The following is a 16,473-nucleotide window of genomic DNA, read 5'->3' as shown; positions in this document are numbered from 1 at the left end:
ATAACTAGGGCAATCACACAAGAAATAAAAATACAGGGACTTTCCTGGTGGTCCAGTAGCTAAGCTCCCAGTGCAGGGGGCCCGGGCTCGATCCCTGGTCAGGGAACAAGATCCCACATGCCACAACCAAGAGTTGATATGGCACAACCAAAGATCACACATGCTGCAACAAAGACAGAAGTTCCCAGACACCTATGACTACGACCTAGCGCGGCCAAATAAATAAGCTACAGGGCATCCAGATCAGAAAGGAAGGCATAAAGTTAACTATATACACACAGAAAACGTTCAGAGTCCACTAAAAAAAAAACTATTACAGCTAATAAATTCCATGCTCGTGGATTAGAAGACTTACTACAGTCAAAATAGCAGTATTCCCAGACTGATCTACACATTCAGTGCAATCCCTACCAAAATTCCAGCTGCCTTTTATGCAAAAATTGACAAGCTAATCCTAAAAATCATGGAAATGCAAGGGATCAGGAATAACCAAAACAATCTTAAATAAGAACAACAAAGTTGGAGGACTCACACTTCCCAATTTCAAAACTTACCACAAAGTTCCAGTAATCGTGACTGTGTGGTTTTGGCATAAAGATAGATATACAGATGGATGGACTCAGATTGAGAGTCCAGAAATAAATCCATGTTCTATGGTCAACTGATTTTCGACAAAGCTGTTAAAAGACCATTCACTGAGGAAATAGTCTTTTCAACAAATGGTGCTCAGACAACTGGATAGACAGATACATACGCTACTCCCTCACATCATACATAAAAATTAACTCAAAATGTATCAAAAGTCTGAATTTAAGAGCTAACACTTTAGAATAAAACACAGGTGTAAATTTTTGTAATCTGGGATTAGGCAATGCTGTCTTAAATATAACACCTAAAGCACAAGCAACAAAAGAAAAAATAGCTAAATTAGACTTCATGAAAATGTTCATCAAAGGACACTATCATGAAAGTGAAAAGGCAACTCACAGTTGGAAATATTTACAAATCATGTATTTGATAAGGAATTGGTAAACAATATAGAAAGAATTTTTGTGCTAGCGCTAAGTCACTTCAGTTATGTCCAACTCTGTGCAACCCTATGGACTATAGCCCACCAGGCTCCTCTGTCCATGGGATTCTCTAGACAAGAATATTAGAGTGGGTTGCTATGCCCTCCCCCAGGGATCGAACCCACATCTCTTATGTCCCCTGCACTGGCAGGCAGGTTCTTTACAGCCCAGCAATAAAAAGACAATCCAACTTTAAAACGGCCAAAGGATCTAAACAGGAATTTCTCCAAAGATATACAAATGGCTGCTGCCGCTGCTGCTGCTGCTGCTGCTGCTGCTAAGTCGCTTCAGTCGTGTGCGACTCTGTGCGACCCCATAGACTGCAACCCACCAGGCTCTGCCATTCCTGGGATTCTCCAGGCAAGAACACTGGGGTGGGTTCCCATTTCCTTCTCCAATGCATGAAAGTGAAAAGTGAAAGTGAAGTCGCTCAGTCGTGTCCGACTTTTCGCGACCCCATGGACTGCAGCCTACCAGGCTCCTCCATCCGTGGGATTTTCCAGGCAAGAGTACTGGAGTGGGGTGCCATTGCCTTCTCCCATACAAATGGCTATGAGCACACAAAGAAGTGCTCAAAAGCATCAGTTATCAGGGAAATACTAATCAATACCACAGTTAGACACCACTTCATACCCACTAGGATGGCAATAATCAAAAAATTGAAAATAACAAGTGTTGGTGAAGATGTGGAAAAACTGGAACCCTTATGCATGGCTGGTAGGATAAAATGGTACAGCAGCTTTGGAAAACAGTCTGGCAGTTACTGAAAAAGTTAAGAGTTATTATTTGACCCAGCAATTTCACTCCTAAATATATAGTCAAAAGAAATGAAAACATGTTTTCATACAAAAATTTGTACATAAAAAAAAATCTGCACATGACTGTTGACAGCACATTATTCATAATAGACAAAAAATGCAAAAAAGCCAAACGTCTGCCTACTGATGAATGGATAAGCAAAATGCAATCTATCCATACGTACTAATCAGCCATGTTACAGTGGATCATGGAAGGACCTTGACATTATTCTAGTAAATGAAAGCAACTAGATACCAGAGGTCACATATTTATGACTCCACCCATACAAAAAGTACATATTAAGCAAAACCTTACAGACAGAAAGTAGATTAATGGTTGCCAAGTTCTGGGGGAAAGGAGGAATGGGGAGTGACTGTTAAGAGGTATGAGGGTTTGTTTTTTTCTTTAAGGTGATAAAAATGCTCTGAAATTAGGTATTGATGAAAGTTGTACAACTTTGTAAATACCAAAAACCACTGAATCTAAACTTTAAAAAGGTGAATTTTACACATGTAAAACATACCCCCCAAAAAAATTTGAAGTAAAGGAATTTTTTAAATAATAAAAGTGAAATCTAAGTACTTTTAGAAAAATCAGGAGTGTCTACTATCACATCTATTTCTGCTTTATTGACTAGGCCAAAGCCTTTGACTGTGTAGATCACAATAAACTGTGGAAAATTCTGAAAGAGATGGGCATACCAGACCACCTGACCTGCCTCTTGAGAAACCTGTATGCAGGTCAGGAAGCAACAGTTAGAACTGAACATGGAACAACAGACTGGTTCCAAATAGGAAAAGGAGTACGTCAAGGCTGTATACTGTCACCCTGCTTATTTAACTTCTATGCAGAGTACATCATGAGAAACGCTGGGCTGGAAGAAGCACAGGCTGGAATCAAGATTGCCAGGAGAAATATCAATAACCTCAGATATGCAGATGACACCACCCTTATGGCAGAAAGTGAAGAACTAAAAACCCTCTTGATGAAAGTGAAAGAGGAGAGTGAAAAGTTTGGCTTAAAGCTCAACGCTCAGAAAACTAAGATCATGGCATCTGGTCCCATCACTTCATGGGAAATAGATGGGGAAACAGTAGAAACAGTGTCAGACTGTATTTTTTTGGGCTCCAAAATCACTGCAGATGGTGACTGAAGCCATGAAATTAAAAGACGCTTACTCCTTGGAAGGAAAGTTATGACCAACCTAGATAATATATTCAAAAGCAGAGATATTACTTTGCCAACAAAGGTCCGTCTAGTCAAGGCTATGGTTTTTCCAATGGTCATGTATGGAAGTGAGAGTTGGACTGTGAAGAAAGCTGAGTGCCAAAGAATTGATGCTTTTGACTGTGGTGTTGGAGAAGACTCTTGAGAGTCCCTTGGACTGCAAGGAGATCCAACCAGTCCATCCTAAAGGAGATCAGCCCTGGGTGTTCTTTGGAAGGAATGATGCTAAAGCTAGAATGATGCTAAAGCTGAAACTCCAGTACTTTGGCCACCTCATGCGAAGAGTTGACTCATTGGAAAAGACTCTGATGCTGGGAGGGATTGGGGGCAGGAGGAAAAGGGGACAACAGAGGATGAGACGGCTGAATGGTATCACCGACTCCATGGACATAAGTTTGAGTGAACTCCGGGAGCTGGTGATGGACAGGGAGGCCTGGAGTGCTGTGATTCGTGGGGTTGCAAAGAGTCGAACACAGCGGAGCAACTGAACTGACTGACTGACTGACTATCAGTTGATAGGCAAAAAGAATTCCACTTTTCTAAAGAAGGCTCTTCAAGCAGAAGGGAAATGACCCCAAAATAAAGGTCAGAAATGTAAGAGAGCAATGAAAAGCAAAGAACAGATAAGTGAAAGAGAAAGTTGTTCAGTTGTGTCCAGCTCTTTTCTACCCCATGGACTGTATAGTATAGCAGGCCAGACTACTGGAATGGCTAGCCTTTACCTTCTCCAGGGGATCTTCCCAACCCAGGGATTGAACCCATGTCTCCCACATTGCAGGCGGATTCTTTACCATCTGAGCCAAAAGGGAAGCCCAAGAATACTGGAATGGGTAGCCTATCCCTTCTCCAGCAGATCTTCCCAACCTAGGAATCGAACCGGGGTCTCCTGCATTGCAGGCAGATTCTTTACCAACTGAGCTATCAAGATGAGTAAATCTAAATGAACATAGACAGTATGTTAAATATTAACACTGTTAATGTTAGTTTGTTGAGTTTAAAAAGAGCATATAGAATTAAAATATACAGTTACAAGTACACATAAATCTGAAGGGGAGAATGGAGTTTAAGTATTCTAAGAAACTGCAGTCTCTGGATGGCCCAAGAGAAAGGTATAAATGAATTATCTGGATGAGTTAATAACACGTTATCTAATTCACATGGTAACCACAAAAAGAAAATAGAATATAACCTCCAATACACTAGAGAGAGTGGAAAAGCAGAATGATTTTTCAAAATCATAATACTAGTTTCAAATAACACAAGAGAGAAAAATAAACACCTAAAACATGGGACAAGAGTGACATATAATAGACCTGTAGATTTAAACTCAAATAGATTGTAATTACATTCAAAATAAATGAGTTGAATGCTCCCATTAGAGGACAAAGATAATCAGATTGGATGAAAAAAATCTAACTGTATAACCTTTGCAAGAGATATATCTAAGGTACAAAAACATAGTAAGGCTGACAATAAAATGATAAAAAACAAAGATTTCATGTAAATATGAGCCTAAAGAAATCTGATATAACCATAATAGTATCAGACACACTACAACAAAAAGGCAAAGATACATTACTAGAGATAAAGAGAACCACTCATAATAATTAAAGTCTGAATTCATCAGGACGACATAACAATTTTAAATTTGCAGTCTCCTAATAATATGGTTTCAAAGTATATAAATAAAAGTTGACATAACTGCAAGAAGAAATAAGACAAATCCATAATCACAATGAAATTGTGTAATTATCTTAGTAACAGATATAACAACCAGACAAAAAGGCAGTCAGAAAACAGAAGATGTGAGTAATATGCTTATCGAGTTAGCTGAACAGGATATAAAGAACACTGAACTGTTTTCAAGCACACAGGAACATTTGAGAAAACATATGGACCATATTCTACTATAAGGCACATCAGAAAATTTCAAAAGATTAAAATAAAGAGCGTGATCTCTGGGCAATGCAATTGTGATGGAAAAGAATAAAATAAGAAAATATGCAAATGTTCGGAAATTTTAAAATATACTTCTAAATGACTTACAAATCAAAGAAAGATATCTTAATGAAAATTATATTGTACTAGCTCAGGCTGCTATAACAAAATACCATAGACTGGGGGCTTAAACATAGACATTTACTTCTCAGTTCTGGAGGCTGGGAAGTCTGAGATCAAGGTGCTGACACGGTCATGTTCTGGTGAAGGCCCACTACCTAGCTTCCAGCTATCTGCTTTCTTGTTGTGACCTCACATGGCAAGGAAAGAGAGAAAGAGGGCAAGCTCTCTGGTCTCTTCCTATAAGGCACTAATCCTTTCATAATGACCTCACACTCATGACCTCATTTAAACCTAATCACCTTCTGAAGGCCCCATCTCCCAGTACCATGAATCTGGGGTTTGAGCTTCAGCAGGGGAATTTGAGGGAGGAACAATTTAGTGCATAGCATTTACTAAACAATGATGAAAATACCCCAAATCAAACTCTGTATGATGCAGCTGAAACATTTATAAGGAAATGTGTCACCTTAAATGTGCACACTAGTAAAAGATAAAAGCTGCAAATGATAAAGTAAACATTCATCTCAAATTAGACAGTGAACAGCTACAGGAAAAGAAAATTACAGATCAATTTCATTCATAGACATGGACTCAAAATTTTCCCCTAAAACATTAGTAATCAGCATCTAATCAATAGATGATAATAATAGGCTAGTATGAACAAGTTTTGTTTATATTGTAGTCATCTGTGGGTGGTGGAATTAATTAAAGAATTTTATTCTGCTTTTGATGCTAATCACTATTTCATAAAATTTCTAAATAAGTACTCCTTATTTTATGAATTAGGAACAATATTTTTGAATTAATAATTAATACTTTTCTGATCTTTCATCTTTTTGAAGTCAACTAGTTAATGAACGATGAGAAGAAAAGAACAAGAGCTCATTCAGAAGAGCTACTTCATCTGAGTAACCATTTCAACTACAAAACCTTCTTTTCAGTGTCTCTATTTGGTTGAAAACAAAGAAAGGGTGGATAGGAGTAGAAAAGGATTTGCAAAGATAGGGATGTGATAATAGCAATTCAAAGGCTTTTTGCCCAGACATTAAGGGAGCAATCTCATACACAAATGTGTCTATAAATAGAATACTGCACTTTAATGAATAATTTAAAAGCACTTTGCAAACAGGGTTAGGAAAACAGGAACCTAAATGCTCAAAAATCAATAGTTCTGTCCTATCCCCACGTGGTGAGTTACAGAAACAGATGCTTGAGTTGTACACTTTTTAAAGAACACTGGAAGCTATATGGTTAATATCGAAAAGCTTAAAAACCTCTACAAGTTTTGACATGAGAATTCTGCCTTTAGAAATCTCTTTCAGAATAATCAAGGATACACACAATGAGTTTTGTAAGGATACTTATCAAAGCATTATTCATTAAGGTAATATTATAAACGGCATCAATGCCCAGCTATATGAAAGTGGTTCAATAAATTGGGACACCCACTGGAATATTATGCAGTCATTCAAAATAATAATTTAGAAAAATATGATATGATGCAAAAAATGTTCACTATCTACAAAGAAGAAAGTTGTTCATAAAACATATTATGGAATGAATCCCAACTTGAGGAAATGCATATCATATATTATATAAAAGTAGAAAAAATTGGCTATCCTTGCGTGGTAAGATTATAGATGATGTTGATTTTGTGCTTTATACTTTCTGCCTATTTCAATTCTTTTATAAATAGAAAAAGATTTTAATAATTTAAAAATTGTTTATCTCCAATAGATTCAAACAACTTTCATCAGCCTAAACCCACCTCTAGTGAGGTCACGGGAGGTCAGTACAAATTTGGACCATTAGTCTTCTACAGCTGCATGACAAACTGAAACAAGGCCACAAGTCTGAACAGGCTTGACTGGGTCCTCTGCTTAGGGTCTCATAAGGCTGCAGTCATGATGTTGGCAAGATCATATTCTCATTTGCAGGCTTAACTGGGGAAGAATCTGCTTCCAAGCTCACTCAGGTTGTTGGTGGAAGCTGCTTCCTTGCTGTAAGACTGAGGGTCCCTACTTCCCATTGGTTGTCTCTGGAGGTGGCCCTCAGCTCCTAAAGGCCACCTTGTAGTTCCTGCTGTGTGGGCTTCTCCAACACAGGTGCTTACTCAAGCCAGCAGAGAGACTCTCTAAATCAGTTTCCGGGCTTCCCCGGTGGCTCAGTGGTAAAGAACCCACCTGCCAATGCAAGAGACACAGATTCAATCCCCGGGTTGGGAAGACCCCCTGGAGAAGTTAATGGCAACCCACTCCAGTATTCGTGCTTGGGAAATGAACAGAGGAGCCTGACAGGCTACAGTCCACGGGGTCACAAAGAGTAGGACATGACTTAGTCATTAAGCAACAACAACAGCAAATCAGTTTCTAGCAAGATAGAATTGCATAATGTAATGTAATAATGGAATTTGTGTACCATCACTTTTGCCTTATTCCATTAGTTAGAAGCAAGTCGCAGGTCCCACCTCAATGGGGATAGGGGTATTAAACAAGGTATGAATACTAGAAGGTGAGGACATGGTGAGCTCAACTTCATTCACATAGTCTGTCCACTCTACCTAGCTTCCCACTGCAGAGCTCAGACAAAGGAGAGAAGCTTGCACTTGGATGTGAAGACTCTTCTGATCAACCAACCACTCATAAACACAACTGAACCCTGCCCTTTGCACCTCTGATGTAGGATAGTACTGTAAAAAGTGATAGGAATGTTCACGATGAGCCAGAGTTCACGTAGAGGATTTCAGCAGGTCCTGTGCCAGCCGTGAAGGATGATTAAGATTTTGATCAGGGGGAAAGGAATGAGAATGAGAGATATTTCCTCTGCAGTGAGGAGAGGTAGACAGGCAGGAACTCCCAAAATGGATTCTGGAGAAAGTGAGCAGGATGGTTTGTTCACAAGAAATCTAACTGGCCCCTTGATAGACAACATACTTGGAAAAACTTCAAACAAGACCTAGAGAGGAACACAGTTTTAATTTTGGCTTATTTGGCAGCACAATTAGCTTCCACAGTGTGGTTAAATATTACTAATATTTACCAGTCTCCAGTTAAAAGCCTCTTGATGAAAGTGAAAGAGGAGAGTGAAAAAGTTGGCTTAAAGCTCAACAGTCAGAAAACGAAGATCATGGCATCTGGTCCCATCACTTCATGGGAAATAGATGGGAAACAGTAGAAACAGTGTCAGACTTTATTTTGGGGGCTCCAAAATCACTGCAGATAGTGATTGCAGCCATGAAATTAAAAGACGCTTACTCCTTGGAAGAAAACTTATGACCAACCTAGATAGCATATTCAAAAGCAGAGACATTACTTTGCCGACTAAGGTCTGTCTAGTCAAGGCTATGGTTTTTCCTGTGGTCATGTATGGATGTGAGAGTTGGACTGTGAAGAAGGCTGAGTGCCCGAGAATTGATGCTTTTGAACTGTGGTGTTGGAGAAGACTCTTGAGAGTCCCTTAGACTGCAAGGAGATCCAACCAGTCCATTCTGAAGGAGATCAGCCCTGGGATTTCTTTGGAAGGAATGATGCTAAAGCTGAAACTCCAGTACTTTGGCCACCTCATGCGAAGAGTTGACTCACTGGAAAAGACTCTGATGCTGGGAGGGATTGGGGGCAGGAGGAGAAGGGGACGACCAAGGATGAGATGGCTGGATGGCATCACTGACTCGATGGACGTGAGTCTGAGTGAACTCTGGGAGATGGTGATGAACAGGGAGGCCTGGCGTGCTGCGATTCATGGGGTTGCAAAGAGTCGGACACGACTGAGCGACTGAACTGAACTGAACTGAGTTGTTCTAAACTTCCAGAACATGGAAGACTCCACCTTCCTGCTCCATCTGAAATTAGGCATAACCAGAATGACTCCCTCCAGCCAAAAAAATGTGAACAGAATGGACCAGCTTCTAAAGTGATTAACTGCAAGTGTCTCCATGTCCTAAAAGGGTCCACATCTAGAACATTTAGGAAGCAGTTCTGCCAAACTTCCAAGGAACAAACATCTCTCCCTTTCAGAAATTATTGCAGAGATGATGAAGCATCATCTTGATACCAAATCTGATTAAGAGCAATATAAGAAAAGATTATTAGTCAATACGTCTTATGAAATATATACCAAAATCAAAAGTGAAAGATTACATACTTGGATCCAATAATAATTTTTAAATGTAGTATATCATGACAAAGTAGAGTTGATCCCAAGAAACCAATGATGATTTAAAATTTAAAATATTAATGATGATTTAAAATATTAAAATATTTCACCTCAGAGTTCAAGGAAGAAAATACGTAAAACTATAAAATAGGTAAAGACACCATCTGATAAAATTTAAAATCTATAGATGATTTTTTTTAATATTTACTTAGGTAAGACCATCCTTACCCTAATAAAAGGAATCTACCATACACGACAAACTTCATATTTAACAGTTTGAAAACATTGCCTTTAAAGTAAAAAACAATATTAGGATAGCCTTACCACAATTTCTATGCAACTTTGTTTAGTGGTCCAAACAAAGGGAATAAGACAAAAAAATAAAATAAAATAAAAGATTTAAGGACTAGGAAGGAAGAAATGAAATTACAACTATTTACACAGAGAAATTCGAAACAGATCCACACATTTGTGAGGTCTGGTATGTCTCAAAGATAGTACTGCAAATCACGGGCGAAAGAACAGTACTCAATAAACAGTACTGGCAGAAGGGAAAAAAAATCAAAAATCATATCTCTACCTCCTGCTTCATACAAAAATAAGTTCAAAGTAGAATATAAGGAGGAAATATTTTTAAAAAATCTTTAAGAGGAGGATATCTTATAACCATGAGGTAACAAACAATTTCTTAAATAAGACTTAATAACCACAAACAGTAAGGAAAAGATTAATAAATTTGACAACATTAAAATTAAACATCTGTTCATCAAAACAGCATTTTTAAAAGGATAAAAAATAGGACACAAATAGAATCCAAATATATAAAGAACTTCAAAAAAGCTATAAAAAGGATAACCCAGGCACAGAAACAGACAAGCAATATAAGAATATAATTTATAGACTTGAAAACTCAGGGAGCCAATAAATGGGTTAAAAAATCCTCAAACTCACTAGTAATCAAGGAAATAGAAATTAAAACAGTGAGATGTTTCATATCTACTCAACTGACAACAATTAAACATCTGAATTACAAAGGATCAGCAAGGAAATAGGAGAAGGCAGTGGCACCCCACTCCAGTACTCTTGCCTGGAAAATCCCATGGGCGGAGGAGCCTGGTAGGCTGCAGTCCACGGGGTCGCTAAGAGTCGGACACAACTGAGTGACTTCACTTTCACTTTTCACTTTCATGCATTGGAGAAGGAAATGGCAACCCACTCCAGTGTTCTTGCCAGGAGAATCCCAGGGACAGGGGAGCCTGGTGGGCTGCCATCTATGGGGTAGCACAGAGTCGGACATGACTAAAGTGACTTAGCAGTAGCAGCAGCAGCAGCAAGGAAATGAAGAAACAAACCTTTGGACATTGTTTGCAACAGCTTCACAGTTGGAACTGGGCCTACCCTATGATCCTACAATCCCCACAATATCATGCATAGATAGATGTATACCTGATCCACTCTCCCCTGTGTTCCCAGCACAGGGAAAAGCGGACCAGTGGGACATGGCAACTAGCAGGGGTGGAGGCTGAGCAGGATGCTTGGAGGAAAACTTCAGCTGAGACTCAAGCCAGCTAACGTAATGTCAGAAACCAGTCTTGCCAGGAAATGACACTGGGGACCAGAACCCTGCTAACTTAGAGCAGTATAGTATAGTATAGTGAAGTCGCTCAGTCGTGTCCAACTCTTTGCTACCCCATGGACTGTAGCCCACCAGGCTCCTCCGTCCATGGGATTCTCCAGGCAAGAATACTGGAGTGGGTTGCCATTTTCTTCGCCAGGGGATCTTCCTGACCCAGGGATCGAACCCAGGTCTCCCGCATTGCGGGCAGATGCTTTAACCTCTGAGCCACCAGGGAAGCCCTTAGGGCAACTTAGGGCAACCTCCTCCTAAATAGCAACTGGATCTGTTTATCTTCTACAGCCAAACTGACAAGGTTACTTCCTCTTTAAATTTCCCCAGTTGAAACTTTCTAGAGCAGAGTCCCAACTCAGTTTCTTGCAGCCGCTCTAAAAAATTTTCCATTGAATATAATGGTTTAACATAACACAAATTAATTATCTTATAGTGCATGAGGTCAGAAGTCAGCCTACAGCTATACCACCCTAAAGGCACCCAATCTCAGCTGATCTCGGAAGTTAAGCAGGGTCAGGCCCGGTTAGTGCTTGGATGGGAGGACGTCAGACACGGGTCTCGATGGGCTAGAATCGAGGTGTCAGCCCAGTTGTGTTCCTTTCTGGAGGTTTGACTGGAGAACCAATTTTCTCACCTTTTCCAGAGTCTGGAGGCTGCCTGTATTCCTTAGTTCATGATACCTTTCATCTCCAAAACCAGCAGTGAAGGATAGAGTCTTCCTCACTTCACAGCACTCTGACACTGACTTTTCCGCATCTCTCTTCCATATTTAATGACCCTTGTGACAATTTTAGGCCCACTTGGGCAATTCAGGATAATTTCTTTGTTTTAAAGTCAACTGACTAACAACCTTCATTCTAACTGCTACCTTAAATCCTCTTTGACACAACATATTCACAGCTTCTGGAGCTCAGGATGCAAACAGCTTTGGGAGGCCATTATTCTGCATACTATATCTCTCCTCAACTTCTCCTCCCCCCACAATACCTCTAGCAGAGTCCCAACCTTTTCACAACATCCCCCATACCTCCAGCCTCAGCACCACCATACTCCCTGTCCTCCAATGACAACAACTTTCTGGTCTTTTGTAATCAGTGTATACCTATCTATGCCCAAATATTGCAACCCAAACTCCAGGGCTCAGCCCAGAAGTCAGCTCCTCTCTGAAGCCTTCTTTGATTCCCAGTGCGAATGAATCACACACCAACCCAGCTTTCTGTGTACCCCAATTGCAGCACTGAGTGTGTCCCCTGTAATCATCTGTCTTCATGTCCTATCCTCAGTTCAAAGTGCTGAGTCTTTCACAGATAACTCTGTCTCATTTTCCTGTGGGTTCCCAGATCATAGCACAGGGCCTGGCAAACAGCAGCCCTCAGAGAGGATTTCTGAAATTTGGAGGAGGCAGAAGGAAGCTGCCTTCAGTCTCCCTCAACAAACCAGATGTCAAAGAGTAACTGGGGTTACATGTACAGCTGACAGGGCCAAAGAACTAGTTCAGATGTTCATAACAAAAAACACCTCAACAATCCACTGCTTTGTTTGATGCACAATTTACTATCATGTGGAAGAATCTCTGTACAAGTGACACTCATTATTTTTTACTGCTAACCTGTTCTAAACAGACAAAATTCACCTCAAGATAAAGGATTTCTCTAAAATTACATACAAAGATGTACTCAAAACTCTAGACAAGAGAGTAGATATTGCTCCAGTACAACAGGAATGCTTGGCAATTGCCCAACAGCCCCACCACATTCTCAGAGGGCTCCAGCCCCTCTCCAGGAAGACTGGGAAGCATGATGCCAATGAGGCTGAAGGATGTTACAGTCAACTCTGTTTGTTGTTGTTTAGTCACTAAGTCATGTCTGACTCTTTTGTTACCCAGTGGACTGTAGCCCACCAGGCTCCTCTGTCCATGGGATTTTCCAGGCAAGAATACTGGAGTGGGTTGCCATTTCCTTCTCCAGGGGATCTTCTAGACCCAGGGACTAAGCCTGCATCTCCTGCATTGCAGGAGGATTCTTTATCATTGAACCACCAGGGAAATCCCAGCTCTGTTTAGGGAAAAGCAAAGCACCTCTATGTACAAATATACATGTATATTTTAGTGAACAGTACATTTTTAAACAGGGTGTTAGTTAAGTAAACAGGGTCTCACTTAATTTCAATGGCTTTTTAGTTGATGTCCATACTGTAGGAGGAAAATTCTCACCTGGGGTGAAGGGGACTAACCAAAACATAGGTTGAATCAGCACAATTATCAACATTTTAGAAAAAGAGATGTTAATATGCCTTAAGTTTTTAAAAGGCATACTTCCATTCAGGTCCAATAGGATTCCTTTGTTCAACTCTTCTTTAGCAGTGTGAATCCTGAAATTCATTTTAAAACTCCGAAACCACACTCACACTGGAAAGGAAATTTGAGACCAAAAAGAAAAAAAGAAAAGAAAACCCAGAAATAAACGGGCTAGTATTCAGCACCATGGACAGTGGGGCTGGGCGCTTTTAAGAGTCTCTGTAGCCAGACGTGACAACTAACAGGAGAGCCCTCCCGAAATCTACAGTATTCATTCTAATGTTTAACTTGGGATTGATTACAATACACGAGCAGGTATTTTTCTTTGTTACGGCCTAAAGGACAGCCTTTTTTTACCAAAGGGGATGCACAACTTTCATCTACCAAAATCTGCTTTGTGACCACGTTCACAATAAAGCCCTGAGATTTCTGTGAACATAGGAATAACCTTGCCATTGACTCATGACTACAGGTCCAGGAAGTGAAACTGCTGGAATAGAAACAGTGTCCAACCTTGAATGGCTAGACTGTTTCAAGGACCTTGGGAGACTTCTGCAAATATAAACAGTGCATGCTCTTTTAAACATGGAACAAAATAAATCCATATGGTAAAATTTTCTCATAAATACCTTTAAAATGTAATCATAAAACTGTGTATTTTCTCCAACTCTGAGTATTAATAAAGATATCTGGAAAAGTGATGTTGTAAAGTCCAACATTGCCACCAATTACCACCACCTGTGGCAATATCAGTCACAAAGCCCTGATTTCTACGCAGGATATCTAATCTTTTCAGCTCAAAAACAAAACAAAAACTCCTTTTACCAGCAAACCTTTTTTCAAAACCTTATAATATTGAGTATTAGCTAAGAAAACTCATGCTATGCTTAGTCACTCAGTCGTGTCCGACTCTTTGAGACCCCATGGACTGTAGCCCACCAGGCTCCTCTGTCCATGGGTATTCTCCAGGCAAGAATACTAGGGTGGGTTGCCATGCATAAAGTTATATAAATCCTAACACACTTGTAATGAACTTGCACTGTGTAAATAACAGCATCTACAAACAAGAGAACATTAGTGCTCAAAAGTGACTAATGTCAATCAATGACTGCACTTGTATTTGAAGACCCGTTGATCTGGGTGGATCTCCAGGTCTGAACACACCACTCACAACTACTCCAGTTCCTCTGATGTAAAGATCAATGAGATTGTTTCAGATTCTGCCAGCAACCCCTCCAGAGTGTCACTGTTCTGCAAACAGTCTCTGGGCCAAAATGCACATCTCTGAGACATTTTATGATGATATGAGTTGTTCCTGTGTGCGAGAGGACTGGAAGTCAGTTTTCTTCAATAGGAAAGTACCTTTGCACACTTCCTTTGGTTCCCAATTGTAAAGACAAGTTAAAGAACAGAAACGGGGCAACAGCTCACCCCTGGTAGCAAATTAAATTCTGGAAGGATGAGGGCAACCTGTGCCAGAGGAATGGTGTGAACTGCATGGTCTGTTTATTACCCAGTCTAGTCTGTAAACGTCTCTCATCAAGGCCCTGCTGCCTTAGGATTCCTTTTGGCCAATTACACATCAGAAATCCTCATCATCCCAGAGTGCCCTTAGCCCACATGCAGAGCCAAAGAGACCCGGAAGTCCGTGTTGCCTCAAAAGAAGGTGGGGAAAGATAATCAACCTCAGGCACAAGGTTTAAGACCCGGCTTTTCTTAACTTTCAAATTTGTTATGCAAGTGCTTCGGAGTACTAAGCAAAAAAAGCAGAAGCAGAGAAACACACACACACACTCTCAGTAAACAATACTTCCAGAGTGAAACATTTATGGGAACAATAAGAACACTTTTGGACCCACCCGCAAATAAAAGAAGAACATACAGCAACCAGAAGAGGGGGGCCGCACCGCCGTTGGTGCCCTGCTCCAGGCTCTGACACGGGTCACGGAGGGAGGCAGATGCGAGTCGAGGCGGCAGATGCTGGGCGTGTGAGCGAAGGGGACACAAAGGGCACCCGCGGATCCCCTCTCTCGGTCCCGGCGCCGCCCCGAGCTCCCCGCGCCCCTTCCCTCCCCTGGGCCCGCCGCCCCAAGCCCAGCGCCAACCGTGCGCTTTCCCTCACATCTTTCCTCGGTCAGACGCGAGGAAACTTACACCGTTTTGAAATCTGAGCCTCCTGAAGTCCAGAGCAGACCTGCGGCGGACACCGGCTGACAGGCCAGCCTGAACCCCGCGATCCTTGTTTACAACTTCTGATCGCGGAAGGCGGCCCAGGCGGGGTCCGCGCTTCGCCGAAGCCGCGCTGTCACTTCACTCAGAAACCCTCCCGACGCCCAGTTTCCGTCCGGATCCGCTATCCCGTGAGCTCGCAGCGCGGCCCGGGCGCCAACTTGAGGAGGGGGCGCCGCCGGGTCCTCTGGGACCGCCCCGCCCCGCCCCGCCTCCGGCCCCGCCCCGCCCGGCCCGCGACCCCGCGGCAGCCCAACTTGGTCCGGGCCCCACGGGGGTCCGCCGAGCTCTCCACGGAGCTCGGTTGGTGGAAACCTGCGCCCCCTGCCCGGCCTGAACCCCGAACCCGGTCACGGGTTCCCGACCCCTGGTTCGACCTCGATCTCGGCTCAATCTCGACCCCAGTTAGGGGTCTGGGGCCCCGACTGGAACCACGATCCCCCGCGCCGATCCGGGCCAGGACTCCGACCCCCGACCCCTGATTCTTGTTCCCGATCCCTGGTTACGATCCCGGCTCGATCCTGGCCGGGACCCCTACCCTCGACCCCCGACCCCGGCCCCGGACTTCAGCCGATTCCCCACCCCCGATCCCCCGCCCTGCCCGCTATCACTCACCTGTCCCGCGGCAGAGGGCTTGCCCGCGGGCCGGCCCACGGGAGGGCGGCCGGGGCGGGGCTGGGGGTGAGGACTGAAGATCCCGGTGGTGCCTGAGCCTGAGGCGACCAAGCCTGAAGCGACTGAGGCGACTGAGGCGGCAGTAGCTGCTCCTGGCGCTTCTGGCGAGGCACTGCGCGCGGCGTGGGCCCGCCCCCTCTGAGTCGCTGACCAATCCTGCTCCGCGCGCCGCCGCTGGCCCCGCCCCGTCGAGGAGCAGGTCCTCGCGAAAGCGGGCCCCGCGGGCCAATCGAACAGCGGAACGGAGACGAGTACAGCCAATCGGAGCTCAGGAAGCTCCGCAGAAAGAAACCAATTAGCGTGGCCGGGGCAGGGCGGGGCCATGGGAGGATCAC

The 16,473-nt window shown here is 42.7% G+C and overlaps 1 protein-coding gene across 20 annotated transcripts in view; it reads right to left on the bottom strand.

Moving 5' to 3' along the window:
* The window catches only part of PCBP3 (poly(rC) binding protein 3), a 234,803-nt gene extending 218,592 nt beyond the window's left edge, over nt 1-16,211 (bottom strand). For 19 of the 20 annotated variants that reach the window (XM_060406306.1, XM_060406307.1, XM_042237902.1 and 16 more), the window contains exon 1: nt 16,079-16,211. The gene's annotated coding sequence lies outside the window, so the exon portion shown is untranslated. Of the gene's footprint in view, nt 1-15,388; nt 15,644-16,078 lie in introns of those variants that run through there. The other variant, XM_060406308.1, reaches the window with a different exon arrangement.
* Between the last annotated feature and the right edge of the window lie 262 nt (nt 16,212-16,473).

This window comes from Ovis aries, chromosome 1 (genome assembly GCF_016772045.2).
Source record: "Ovis aries strain OAR_USU_Benz2616 breed Rambouillet chromosome 1, ARS-UI_Ramb_v3.0, whole genome shotgun sequence".
In the NCBI taxonomy this organism is placed as follows: Eukaryota; Metazoa; Chordata; class Mammalia; order Artiodactyla; family Bovidae; genus Ovis; species Ovis aries.
Note: the sequence above shows the minus strand (reverse complement) of the source record. Positions and strands in the feature narration are given on the sequence as shown.